The sequence below is a fragment of the Mesoplodon mirus genome (assembly GCF_964341445.2).
Source record: "Mesoplodon mirus genome assembly, chromosome: 5".
NCBI classification, from domain to species: Eukaryota; Metazoa; Chordata; class Mammalia; order Artiodactyla; family Ziphiidae; genus Mesoplodon; species Mesoplodon mirus.
This window is the reverse complement of record NC_138980.1, coordinates 101933452-101947661: the sequence shown is the minus strand read 5'-3', so window position 1 is coordinate 101947661 and position 14210 is coordinate 101933452.

Genomic DNA, 14210 nt, shown 5'->3' with positions numbered 1-14210 from the left:
TTCCCTTTCACCTAGTTTCTTTCCCCTCTCACCTATATTCCTGTTTTGGCTACGTGCAGGAATACAGTTTTTTCAGGGTCTATTATCTTACAGACCTCCCAAAGCTGAATGCAGGTCTTATACCCATTTTTCTGTGGTAGTGGCCTAAGTCTGTTTAGTTTTGAAATGTTCTGATTGTTGCTTAGCTGCCATATGTTCTGGGCATTTTCTAGTTGGTGTCTAGCTTATTGGTGATCTCCTGAAGTCCCTCTCTATCTATCTTCCCCTAGTGAGATTTTTAGCTGTGTAACTATCTTATTCTATCCCTATCATCAGTATGTGCAATCTACTGCAAACTTACTCCTCATTCATATGACATGACCATTATTTTCACGTGGCACCTCTGCTCAAAATGAAACTCACTCCAGGTTAACAGAGAAACCTGGATCATTTGCTGTAGGAGAAGAAAACTGGGTAGGATTTGGCCCTGACTATAAAAGCACCAGTCCAGGAGTGATACATATCACTTCCATTCACAACTAATTGCCCAGAACTAGTTATAGGACTAGCTACATAAGTTATGGGGCTCAATGCATACTTAAAATATGGTATCTCTTATTCAGAAAATTGTAGGACTTTAAAGATGATGGTAGTAGAAAACTGAATCAAGCATGGGAACATTCTAACCAGGGCCTTGTGAGACTGCACACATCACATGCCCACAAATCAGCCCTGGCTAGTTTACAAGCCTCCATCCAACAATAAATAGGTAAAAAAGTGAAAACTAACTATACGTTCTGGAGGCACAGAATTTAAAATATTTGAAGAACAGCACCAAAGGTTCTCACAAATTTTTTTTTAGTTGTTATGTTTAGAGTAAGTCACTTAAAGTAAGGTTTGTTTTATCATACCCTTTCCTATGATATCTCTGTCACTCCAAGAAGCCTAGTTCCATTATCCTTACCTGAGTTGCACAGAATCCCTCACTAAAACATGCTACTCAAGCCTGACTTTACTGAGTTGAATCTGGATTTTCATGCTACCAAGTTATATTTTGCTAATTTTATCCATTAAAAAAACCCTTAATAACTTCATTCACACCAAGCTGTTAATATTAATAATGATTCAAAGTATTCAGCATTCACTGTATAATTACATAATTATGTTAATGAGAAATACTGTCTTAATCCACTAGAATAAACCTCTAATAATGGATGTTTAAATATAAATAATTAGCCTGCAGGGCAATTTTTCTAAATGTGAGAATTCCTGATGTCCTCTTAAATCACACTGGATAGAAGCAATGCCAGCCTATGTAGAAAGAAAGATGCACACCCAGTACTCCATCTGTCTCCCCCCAAATCAATGTCCCTTTTCATTTGTGTGGAGTCATAATTATTAAGATGAATAGACTGTGCAATAGACAGGACCAGCTGAAAGCAAAATAAAAGAGTCAGTACCAACCATCTCTTTTCCTGCTCCCATAACAGGTCATATGTACAGATGATGACACTATGGTATGTGAACATTCTATCATCTTGGGTGCCTGAGTTACTGCATAAAACAAAGCTGCATTGTTCATGTAGTATGTGAGAAAAATACCTTTCGTTGTATTAAGCCACAGATTTGGGGATTGTTTAAGGCATTGTAACCTAGCCTATTCTAACCAACCACCTAACATATATGATGGGTCTGCTCATAGATTCTTTTCCGCCTGTCAGATGTATTATTTTTGAAGAGACTCCCCACTCACATTCAAGTGTAACAACATTGGGCATAGAATAAAGTAAAATCCCAAACTTTCATAGCTTAAAAAGAGCATGAGTAATGCTAAGTAGATGCATAAAATCCCCTAATTGTGATATTTTATCAAATCTAAACCACTATTTGAGCTGCATCCTCATGTAACGTGAAATAATACACTACCAGTTATAAGTGTAAAATACTATTGATCATGTTTCTTGATTTATAAAGTAGAAAAAATGCACATTTTAGCATTGTTAAAATATGGTAATATTAAGTATCCATGACTTTTTGAACTTCCTGATTAACAGAGAAGAAAGGTCTCTTGAATTACCATTGACATATTTTGTTTTTGTCAAAAAGATATATGCGAAGATAGGGCATTAAAGATGGTTGCAAAGTCTTCCCCATTTCTCTCTCTGAGAATTGAAGTTATTTCCCCTCTCCTAGAATCTGACTTTATCCTGCAAATTATTTTCATCAGTACAAAGTAGCAGGAATGACACTGTTTAACTTCTGAAGATGGACCTTAAGAGTTCAGAAGCTTTCACCATTCATTTTTTCCATTCTACTTGGAATTCAGCAGACATGCAGTGAGAACTCCAAGCCATGTGGAGAGCCCACCTAGAGGAGGACCATAGCACACTGGTTCACAGCCCCAACTGAAATCTGAATGCTGAGCCAGCATCAACTGCCAGCCATGCAAGAGGGCCTCATTTTTCCATTCTCACCCATTAGAGCCTGGTCCAAATAACACTACACAGAGCAGAAGAGCCACTCAACTGAGCCCACGCAACCCACAGAGTAATGAGAGATGAGAAATGGTTGTTGTTGCTATTATAGTTTTAAGTCATCAAGTCTTACATAGTAAGTTAAATTTTATTTACTTTCAATCAATTAAGTTCATTTGATTAATTTTAAAATAAACCTGAAAATTAATTAAATGGCTTTAATAAACAAAATAGAAAGTTTAGGTTTTCAGATGTATTTACCATATTTCAGTAGACATATCCATAGCAAAATGCACATCCTTTTCAAGTGCAAATGGCATATTTATCAAGATAGTGTATATCCTTAGCAAAAAAACAAATCTCAACAAATTTAAAATAATTCAAATTATACAAATTAAATTTTCTGACAACAATGGAATCAAACTAGAATTCAAAAACAGCAAGGTATCTTAAATATCCCCAAATAATTTGGAAATTAAAAATGTATACACACAGTCTAACTCATGGGTAAAAGGATAAAATCAGAAGGAAAATTATGAAATATTGGACTTGAATAAAAAATAAAGCATAAAATATCAAACTTTGTGGGATGCAGATAAGCAGTGCTTACAGAGAAATTTATAGCAAAATAAAAAGTAGGTAACTGATTCAAGGCTTGAATCAGTGATCTATGATACTAGAAACCAGAAAAATTAAAAGAATATTAAAAGTAACTTTATGCCCATAAATCCTACTACTTAAGAGACCAAGTATCTTGAAAGATACAAATTACAGAAGTTCATTCAGGGGAAATATATAACCTTAGTACACCAATAACTCTTACGCATCTCAAATTCATATATGAAAACCATCCCACAATGAAAACCCCAAGTCCAGAAGACTTCGTGGGCAAATCCTATCAAACATTGAAGGAAGAAGTATTACCAATTCTACAAAAACTCATGCAGAAAAATACAAAAGGAGAGAGAATTTCCCATCTTGTTTTAAAAGGCCAACATTACCCTGACTCCAAAATCACACACAAAGAATTACAAGAAAATAAAACTGCAGAACAATATCCCTAAGGAACATAGATGCAGAGGTCCACAACAGAATATTAGAAAATAAAATCCAGCGATGTATAAAATGTACTATTTCTCCTGTCCATGTAGGTATTACAGAACTGCAAGCGTAGTTTAATTTGAAAAGCAATCAATTTCATTTACTGCCTTAATAGATGAAAAGGGAAAAATCATGAGATCCGTGTGTCTCTTATTCTTAGACCAGTAGGTACCTGAGACTTAGTCTTCTCATAGAAAGGCAGGAATACAAGTGACCAAGTGCAACTTCAGAGCATATTTCAAACTTCCATTTACATCACAATTGAAAATAACACATGGTCAATGTAAATTTCTTGGCCGAACTCAATGTCAATGAGATGGAGAAGTGTTCTGCACTCACATGGGGGCGGGGGAGATGTAAATATTTACAGAGCAATAATCCAAACTAAGTAGAGCCCCCTTTATAAAGCCATTCTTTAGGCAGATATCATTGTGTTCTGTTTCATAGAAGAATATATATTTGGCAATATAATAGATAAGAGGGAGGTTTTGCTATAGGTAAATGACCTTCCTTTTTGTGCTTAACCATACCCAGGTTTTCAGTAAAAATTAGTAAGGACAGAACAGGTGCTCAATAAATTCTTTATATATAGGTTAGTTGGAAGAAAACAAATTTAAAGTCTACTAGACCTTGTTTGTTATCCTTTTCTGCAACTTACTACCCCAGGTGAAGCTGAGCTAGTTATGTTTTTATTCCGAACCTCAGTTTCCTCATTTGTGAAATAATTCTAAAATCTATATTTTCATTGTGAGGATTGATTATTGTATTATATGTAGGCCCAATACCATCCCTAGAAGATAATATGTGTCCCCATAAATAGTAGCTAATATGAATTAATGAAATGCAGTGTGTAATTAGTATGATGAAGCAGTAGTTAGGTCTCCACACTCAAAGAAAATGAAGTATTAAAGTAATTAACCTGATAACTTTTTTTAAAATCACAAATTATTCAAGTAATTCTCTGCAAAGCAGGTTATTGGGGGTAAGTCTGGTGATGGGGACTTAATTTTTTTATATTTATCATTTATCTGTAGCTAACCTTCTTTTCACTGGAATACCTTGTTGGAACTGTTCATCTTTAAACTCAGAGAGGTGAAGGCAATATTCAATATGCATCACAAGCCCTTTCCATTCCATTGTGAGACTATTACCTCTTTTTTTTTTAAAAGATTTTTTTGATGTGGACCATTTTTTTTTAAAGTCTTTATTGAGTTTGTCACAATATTGCTTCTGTTTTATGTTTTGTTTTTTGGCTTTGAGGCATGTGGGATCTTAGCTCCTCGACCAGGGATTGAACCCGCACCCCCTACATTGGAAGGCGAAGTCTTAACCACTGGACTACCAGGGAAGTCCCACTATTACCTCTTAATGAAAAAAAGATTGCGCTACTTACTATCATCCAGTAGTTATTACACTTGGTTTGGCTTCAATTTCTCTACATAACAGTTTATGCTTGTAATGCTTTTTTGTTATTTTTTTTCTCTTTTGTTCAATATAAGACATATTCAAATTGTGTTTACTCCTTTTATCATTTTTGTAAGGCAAATATCCTAGTTTTAGTTTTTACCAGAGATTATTTTAAAACATATCTCACAAATGTATTTAATAAATATATCTATACTAATATGTATATTGATGAGAGTCTCATAAGAAAAAAAATTTATTTTACTTTTATTAAAGGCCAGTGAAAAGAATTAAACCATTTTGCTGTATGATACAACAGAGAGATGTCATGAGATATACTGCATTGACTTTAAGCTTCCCTGACTTTTTAAACTCTCTTATATATGAGTCTATATAATTTACATAATTATTTATCTTTATTCCTAGAAAATAATCCCACCATAATAGAAAAACCATAAACACATATCATCATAAAAATCTCTACCATCCATCTTTCATTCTCCTACAATGCTGGTGGAAATAGAAGTTTTTGCAATCACAATTGAAAGCTATTGAGTACTATCAACTAAAGTTGAGCCTATGAATAATTCTGTCTTTTTAGAAAAAGACAAATGTTACGTATATAAACCCATCAGACAATAAACAAGAGATAATGGACTCAGAATGTCAGGCTCAAGGATTTTAGGATGTGCATTGATCAGTGATTCTTGAGTTGCAGATTGTGGAATAAAACTTGGAGAATATTAATATTGGACATTCAGAAGAATGACATAACTCCATGCATTAGTATAAGTAGGTATTGGACATTCCACATTGTTAACATCACAGTGTTTCTCTTAAATTATTTCTTCACTTTGTTGTCCACTTACCTGGATCATTCATGATCATTATGTTTAGCTTCCCATACTTATCAATTTGACAGATGAGATTTTTAAAAAGATACTAATAGATGATAAGTATGTTTGTAATATTACAATAACAAAGTAATGATCTACTATTTAAAAGCCTATTTATTGACATTACTTATAGAAGAAGAAAATTGAGCTGTGTGAAACAGAAATAGTATTTTTTAAATATTCCCCATTTATATTCTCTTATCTGTAAACCAGTTTATGCTTCTCTCTTTCCTACCTGCCATTAGACCTCAAGAAAAGAGGGAGAGTGAATATCATCTCAGAGAGAAGGACATGACATTGAAAAGTTCTATTATTCAAGAGTGTAAGAGAGCTATCCATTAAGACCTCAGTGGACAGTAGGAAGGAGAGTAATGTGTTCAAGTGTGTGGTAAAGTTTAGATATTCATATCCTTATATTTCCCCTTTGGAAATGCCCAGTTGGAGAAAGTAAATCTTGAAAACATCAGGAGGGAATGGCCAGTGATATTATTATTGAGAAGTTTAAGAAGGCTGCAGGCCCTTTAGATAAGACTGGCATGTGGCCATGTTCAGCACAACATATAAGAAATCATATGGCACAGGGAGATGGGAGTGGTTAGAAAGGTAAGCCTGAGTTAGTCCTTGATCCCTACTGGCTTCAGAGGGTGTACACAGGCATTCAGAAATTTCCTCTGTCCTGGAAAAGGCTTTCAGTGGGCCAGCAGAGACCCAGGTTGGGATATAGCGTGGCATGTTTCTGGAACCATGTGCTTTAAGGTAGATGACCTTACCATGTCCACTGAGCCACAGGACTCACACCTCAGTGGTCATCTGTACAGGGAACAGAAGGGACCAGCCACTGTTCAGTGGAGACCAGAATGATGCAGAGAAAATCATTTGGATCCACTGCCCTGTTTCCTGACACTATTACAAGAACATGTAAACATTATGACCAGCACTCAAAATGTATCTTAGAAAGAGCAGGCAGAGAGAGAAGAAACCTGAGCAGTTGATTCATTCAAAACAGATGAGTGTACCTAAAGAAACAATTTAAGTTCCTGGAATCAAATGAATTTACTGGATTGTTCTAAATACAATATGTGAGACTCTGGTTCCTATCCTACTCAACAGGTTTACGACAAAGAAACAATAGAAAGACCAAACAAAATCTAGATTTTCTCTGAACATCTGCATATACATTAACAAAATTACAATTCATTACACATAATTTCATTTATTGTAGAAGAAATAATGAAAATACAGTGCCTAGCCTCCAAAGTCTGCGCCATTCTTATTTACCAGAAATAATCCCCAATGCAGCCATCACCTGTAAAGATAGATATTTGGCATGGATGACAAGTAGCAATTTTCAAAGAGCAAACTTGAACACATCACTCAGTTCCAGAAAATTCAAACATGCATTCAAATATCTGGTTTCATTATAAGGTTAGCCAGAGCACTTTCCCTTAAAACTATCTCTTTCATTTCCAAATTGCAAATGATAACATTTATTATTTAAGAAGACTAGAAATAGCTTTAAAAGCCTTTTGGTTTTGTTTTAGTTTTTGTTTTTACACTTACCAGTTAGACAATGTGCTAAACTTAAAAGGATTAGTTAAAGTTTTTATCCTAATTTGGGTTGGAACTTGCTTTATATTAAGGCTAATAGTTGTCCCCATGTCAATTTTATATTGCAATTATGATATGAAAGGAATGCCAAAAAGATCTATTTTAATACCAAGTACAATGATGGTCTAACAGCTCTCAAATACAGTTTAATATTATATTGCAACTGAAGAGTGAATTTAAGCTCCATTTTCTCAGATGCCATTTGCAAAATATTAATCACAGAGATGGGCAACACGGATCTACCATTATGGCAGTTCGTTTTATAGCTACAGTATTATTTTTTCTTTCTGTAAATTCTAAAATTTATATTAAGATGCTCATTGAAAGGTAGAATCAATGACTTCTGAGCCATTTCAGGAACTACAGTTCCCATTATTTTGTAACTAGAGGAAAGGTTTACAAGGACTTTAAGGCTCTTGTTTGTTTGTTTTTCTGGCAACATTAAGAGAATCTTCATTCTGGAAGTCACAGATTTTGACAAAGCGTTTTTACAACTCATTATTATGAAAATTTCAGAAACTAAAAGCTCCCTGAACCCCTGGGTTATTTATAATTCAGTATATATGTTAATTCAGGGTCCAAGATTCAAGTAATTTATATATCAATTATAAATTCTTTTTTGAAAAATCATATAAAAATTCTGTGCTGATAATGTTGCTTTAATTGGAGGACAGAGTGGGTGATACACAAGCATCCATGTCTTATCTGCTGCAGTTAGACTCCATTAAAGAAGTAATAGTTAATTTTAGTAAAGAACTTTTTTTATTTAAGGGTATAGTTAAACTTTTAAATACACTCCTAATTTGAATCTACATTTCTTAGTATTCTTTTTCTTAATAAAAATTTTAATTACACAGAATATCTATGGGAAGTAAGATTTGTCTCTAAGAAAATTGAGAGCAACTATAAACTTGTGAAAGAAGTTATATACGTACATTTAATACATGCTTTCTTTGCCCTTCCAGTATCAGGATTTCCAAATACCTTTGTTTAAAGAAAAAAAAATACAAAGAGATACATTTGTTTCCTATAGAACTGTTTCTCTCTTCCATACCTCCTCTCCCCGCTTTCCATTTCAAGCAAGTAATCAAATCCTTAGCATTTTTCTCCTTGCAAGATAAACAATAAAATAAAACAAAAACAAAAGCAAACAAACAAAAAAACTTATTTGAAGCTAAGACTTATAAATCTTTATAAAATTATAAATTTGTTGTAGAGGTTATCTCAAGATATTGAAGCTGGTGTGTTGGGAGGAGGGTAGAGATAAAAAACAAATAGTTCAGAGGCTGAAGGGGCCATGTGAAGGAAGGAATAAATGGGTGTAAGTCAAAAGGGAGAGGAAGCAGGAGAACACCATCTCCCTCTGCCTGACAGGAAAACGACGGTGCACAGAGTGTGAAACATTTTGCTCTACCTTCTTCCTCTCTCCATTTACTAGTAGTGATGAAAGCCAAGAGAATAGATCAGATGAGAGGGCGCAGAAAAGGAATCTAGAATTAGAATTAGAATAGATGGCTAGTGCACATTCGCATAAGTATGTCCAATTCTGAATTTCTGGGACCTGTCATTATTGTTCTCCATAGAGTGACTGATTATAAAATCTCAAGATTTTCAGATGACACTAAAGGCAGGACAGTTTCGCTTAGCAGTTGCTGAGAGTAAAATATCTGCTAATGAGTTTTACTGGGAGGCCTGTATAAGAAAATGCCAGGATAAATTAGCACACTTATTTCTCTAGGATCATGTGCTCTTAATTATCAACCATAGATTTGAAAAACCTATAGCAGTCATTAAGAGTTATTATTGTTGCTTTTTTTAAAATATAATGATAGGACAGTAGTTGATTTTGATCAAAATGGTCAGGTGAATTCCCTCATTTTTCTATGATATTAGACCTATAAAGCCCAACTTCTTTTCAGCCCTGACAGTAGGTTAATACTAGTTTGCATGACTAGTATATGTGGTAGTTAGATTGAATCCATCTTTGGAAAACATGTCTTATTGGCTCTTTTATACACTTTGTTATTGTATTTCTTAGGAGCACTGGTTAAAAGAGATTTGAAGAAGTTTGCCACATTTCTACCAAGTAAATTGTTTTATTTTGCCTAATTTTAATTTCTAAGCTTTTGATAACTTGAGAAGAAAATATGAATGATATAATAAAATGCATTATAAAAATATTGTAATTTTATCAAATTTGTATTATTTTAGTATAAATAAAAAGCAGTTATTGGGACAGGTTGAGGTTTTCACAATAATATTTTAATTTTATGTTTGCAGATTTTTGGTAATACTTAAATGGATTTATGTAGGGATATATTACATCAACACATGGAATAGAATATGCAGATGAATTACTATTTCTATAAAAAGGTTACAATTTTTTGATACATGCAGGCTTATAGATATTTACATTTAAAAATTACCATTGAAATATGCATATTTTGAGGATATTGATGTTATGCTTATATTAATCAATTATATTTACCTTATAGAAGGTTTTTGTGATTTTAGAGAGTGTGCAGAATCTGCATTTCATAAGTAAACTATTGATTTATGGAAGCATCAGAGAGCAACTTGCAAAAAGTCAGATAGAAAAATAAAAGAAATGCCAAGGTGCTCCCAAACTGCCCTCATAAAAATGCATTTTCTTCATTGTACAGCCTGCTTTATTTAAAAAGATGTAGAAATTTCTACCTTAAATAAATCATAAATATTGTATCCCCTGTCACACAAAGCAAGTGAATAGGTACCGTATCCACCTAGTTTCTGCACCAGAACATCAACAGTCATTTTCTTCTATGGCATATTTATTATGGGACCACTACATTTTTTTGTGGCTAATGTATGCGCTGTTAGTAACTTTGCCCTAAACCGTACAGATAATGTCACAGTTTGGATGAGAGTAGAAAGCCATATGGTAGAGCAACAGGACTACCATGTAACTTGAGCCAGATTGAGTTAAACAGATCACCACTCCAGACAAAGCTGGATCTTCATATTCTGCAGTTGATGCTGGTCTTGCTGAGGGTCCAGGTTGTAAGATTCCCCAGCTCCTGGTGGAAAGGATCCCAATGGCCTGGTCAGAAGTACGTAATGCATCTCCCTCAAACCATAGTCAAGGAGAGAATGTTAGGATGTAACAAGTTTATTGGGTCATGCTTTCAGTTTTGCTACGAATCTAGTCAGAAACATGTTTAGATATTTTAGATGGCAAGTATCTTTAGAGAAGGGCACTACTGACATTTTGAACTGGATAATTCTCTGTTGTGGGGGGCTGTCCTGTGCATTGTTTGATATTTAACAGCATTCCTGGCCTTACCTTGAAGATGCTGGTAATACCACCTCTCCCAGTTGTGACACAACCAGAATGCTTCCAGACATTGCCAAATGTCCTCTGGTGGTGGTGGGGAGTTGTCCTGGGTTGAGAACCACTGCTTTAGTGTAGGGAGTATGGCATATATATCTTTACAGGAATTCAAATCGTCTTCCCAGTAGCATCATATAAGGACTCAGTGAAGCTTACATTTATTGAGAATCTATTATGTGCCAAAACTGAATGAAGTACCTGCACATACATTAATGTATCTATTCTTCCCAACAAGTAAAATAGAGACTTTTGCTGAGAAAATGGAGATACAGAGAAGCTAATTGACTTCCTAGGATTCAGAGTTAAATGTTTGTGACACCAAGGAACATAAAATGAATTAAATAAGGAGTTTTATACCTGTTGTAGGTACAGTAATAGCTCACGAGGCGTCTAGCATCAGACTAGCCTTGAATCTACTGACACAGTGTTAGACACCTGTGTGTTACTGTTGGTCCTCTAAAACTAAGTCTAGGTCAGGAGTTCAGCATTTGGAGGAAAATCATATACAGAATAACATTTATTTTATTCTAAAGAATACTTGATTGAAGGATAAAATCGTAGGGAACTATACTCAATATCTTGTGATGACTTATAATGGTAGAGAATCTGAAAAAGAAAATATGTATATATGTGTGTGTATATATATATAACTGAAACACTTTGCTGTACACTTGAAACTAATACAGCATTATAAATTACCTATATTTCAATAATGTTTTTAAAGAATAAAATCATGGGAATTATCTAGATTGTTATTAGAAAACACTTGATTCTTATGTTCTTATAAATTATAAAAAGCTCCATGAGGCACACCAATTATAATCATTGTATTCTAGAACTTTTATTTACCTTCACCAAGATACATAGCCAAGCATTGCCACTGGAAGGGAACTTGCTTTGCTGTGGGAGTTAGAATGGAGACTGGTAATGCATTCTTTCCTATTGGCATTCTCTGTTTTTTAGATTCTGTCTCTATCTTGGTTACTCCACCATTACATTCTCCATATCTTCCTGTTGGGTATGTGGACATAAACTTTAGAAATTTTGCATGACTAAGATCATTTGATTTTGCTCTTATTTTAAAAATTATTTTTATATTTCATACTGCCTATCATTTATTGTTTTTAAAAAACTTTAAAATATCCACAGAAGTATCTTATTTTACCATAATAAAGATAATATACACTCCCCCAAACTATACTTAGTTAAGAAAAACTAAAAAAGTTTTTGATAAAAAGAACTTTAGAAATATACGTGGAATTACTATTATTGTTTATATTTTAGAAATTTTACAAAAACAATATAATAGCTAAGAGATATAGTTATGAAAAACCTATGAAAAGCTCTCATACATTTTAAGAAAGATAACTCAGTATGGCATGATAATGAACAGAAAAGCAGATCCAAATGGCCAAATACACATAAAAACATACTCAAATATAATATTAAGGGAGTTCAAACTAAATTAACTTAGATATTTTTACCCATATAATTGGCAAAAATTAAAAAACAAAAATATGGGGGAAAGTATGTTTTTATTCATTGTTGATGGAAATGTAAAGTTTGTAGCTTTGGGGGAACACAATTTGACTATTAAAATATGTACATTTGGCTGCAGTTAACAGAAAATCTAACATGACAGTGGAGGAACAAAATAGAAGTTTCTGTCTCACACACAATAAGCCTAGAAATACACAATCTGGTTAGGACACTCCATGGTCATCAGGGTCTTGTCCAAAGCCGTCATCCTTAGCCACAGCTTACATCTCTGGACTCTCAAAGAATATTGGAGTTCCAGCCATCACAACTGCATGTCAGTTGTCAATTAGTATATGAAAGAAAGGCATTAAAGAACTCATTACTTCCATATTAAGATGTTTTCTAGGAACTGTGCTTGTATTATCTAGTCACACAAGTACTTTTAGCTACAAGAAATAAATACGCTCACTTGAAAGTTAAGGGTTATATTGCTAAGGAAGAAGGTGAAATGATACTAAGAGATGACTAGCCACGTACTCACTCTTTGATGGGGCAAAAGAAAAAAGTAATTGCATACAAGGACATGTCTTCTAGGATATTTGTTGTAGCATTGTTTATAATGGAGGAAAATAGGAAACTCAGTAACTGTCCCTTAATGGGGGACTATTAAATTACTTGGGGTACGTTTACATCATGTAATACTGTGCAGTTAGTGAAATGTATGAATTAAAGGTATACAGATGCCTTAGAAATGTTTCTACAGAGTATTGCTAAGTATGAGAAAAATTGAGACTCAGACACCTGACCTTAGCCATTATAATCCTGTGGTGATGGTCAAATGCATTAATGACTCCAAAGGCACTTTGAAACCGGTAGAGTGCCAAGAAATTCAAGGAATCTTTGTGCAAAACCCATGTTATAAAATTACAGATACTAGATTAACGCATTCAGCAGATAATCCAACTTCTTTAGTTGGCAGTCTAAGCATTGCGTTTCCCAGACTCCCTTAGATGTGCAGTTCTGAATGTGATTTAGGTTCACTAGACAGAAGCATTGCTAGAAAACTAGAATTCAGACAGGAGCTAAGTGGGAAGAGAAGCAGAGCATCAAGTGCCATTTTCCCGGTGTGGATCATGGCGGGGTTAGCACTGCCCTGGAGCAGGCAGCAGAGCATCAAATAGCTCCTCACCAGGCAGCACCCTGGTTGTCACAGGAGCAGCAGCCACGTTGACTGCCCAGGTCTGTGGTGTGACCTGAGAAGCAGTTTCTGCATGCTTAGCCTGACGTCTATTTTATCAGCTCACCTAATCATTCTTTAAGCCATTTGGTACTCTGTAATAAATCCTATTCTGGTTAATCAGCTGGAGTAGATTTTGTTCTTGTAAAGTGAACGCTATCTGATGGTGCACTTTTGCTATTTTAATCCGAGAAGATGGGAAAACATTTCCGTGCTCCTCTGGTAGTCCTTAAAATATGAAATATGCCAGGACACATACATCTTTTAAAATGTGTAATTTCGCTAAGATGACTGAATCAGATTAAGGCATGACATATCAAAAACTATGCAACAAAAATTTAATCTCTATAAAATGCTACGTTATCTGACTAGTCTAACTTCCTAGTCTCTCCCTCTTGTTTTCTTGCCTTTAGCAATAAAAAAAGGTTATTAGAGTTTATCCCTGTTCATACCCCTTTATTAGTCAAGTAAATATTCGTTAAAATTTCGTGGATTCTAGCACAGTCTTCTTATCCAGTGAGAAAGTACACAGATCCAAAATACTGCCTGACTTATGTTTTGTTTCTCCAGTCACACGTGTGGTCCACTGCAGCCTTGTCACAGGAATAATAAAGCAAATTTTTCACATTTTTTAGTATATGATAATGAGTTATTGAAAAAAT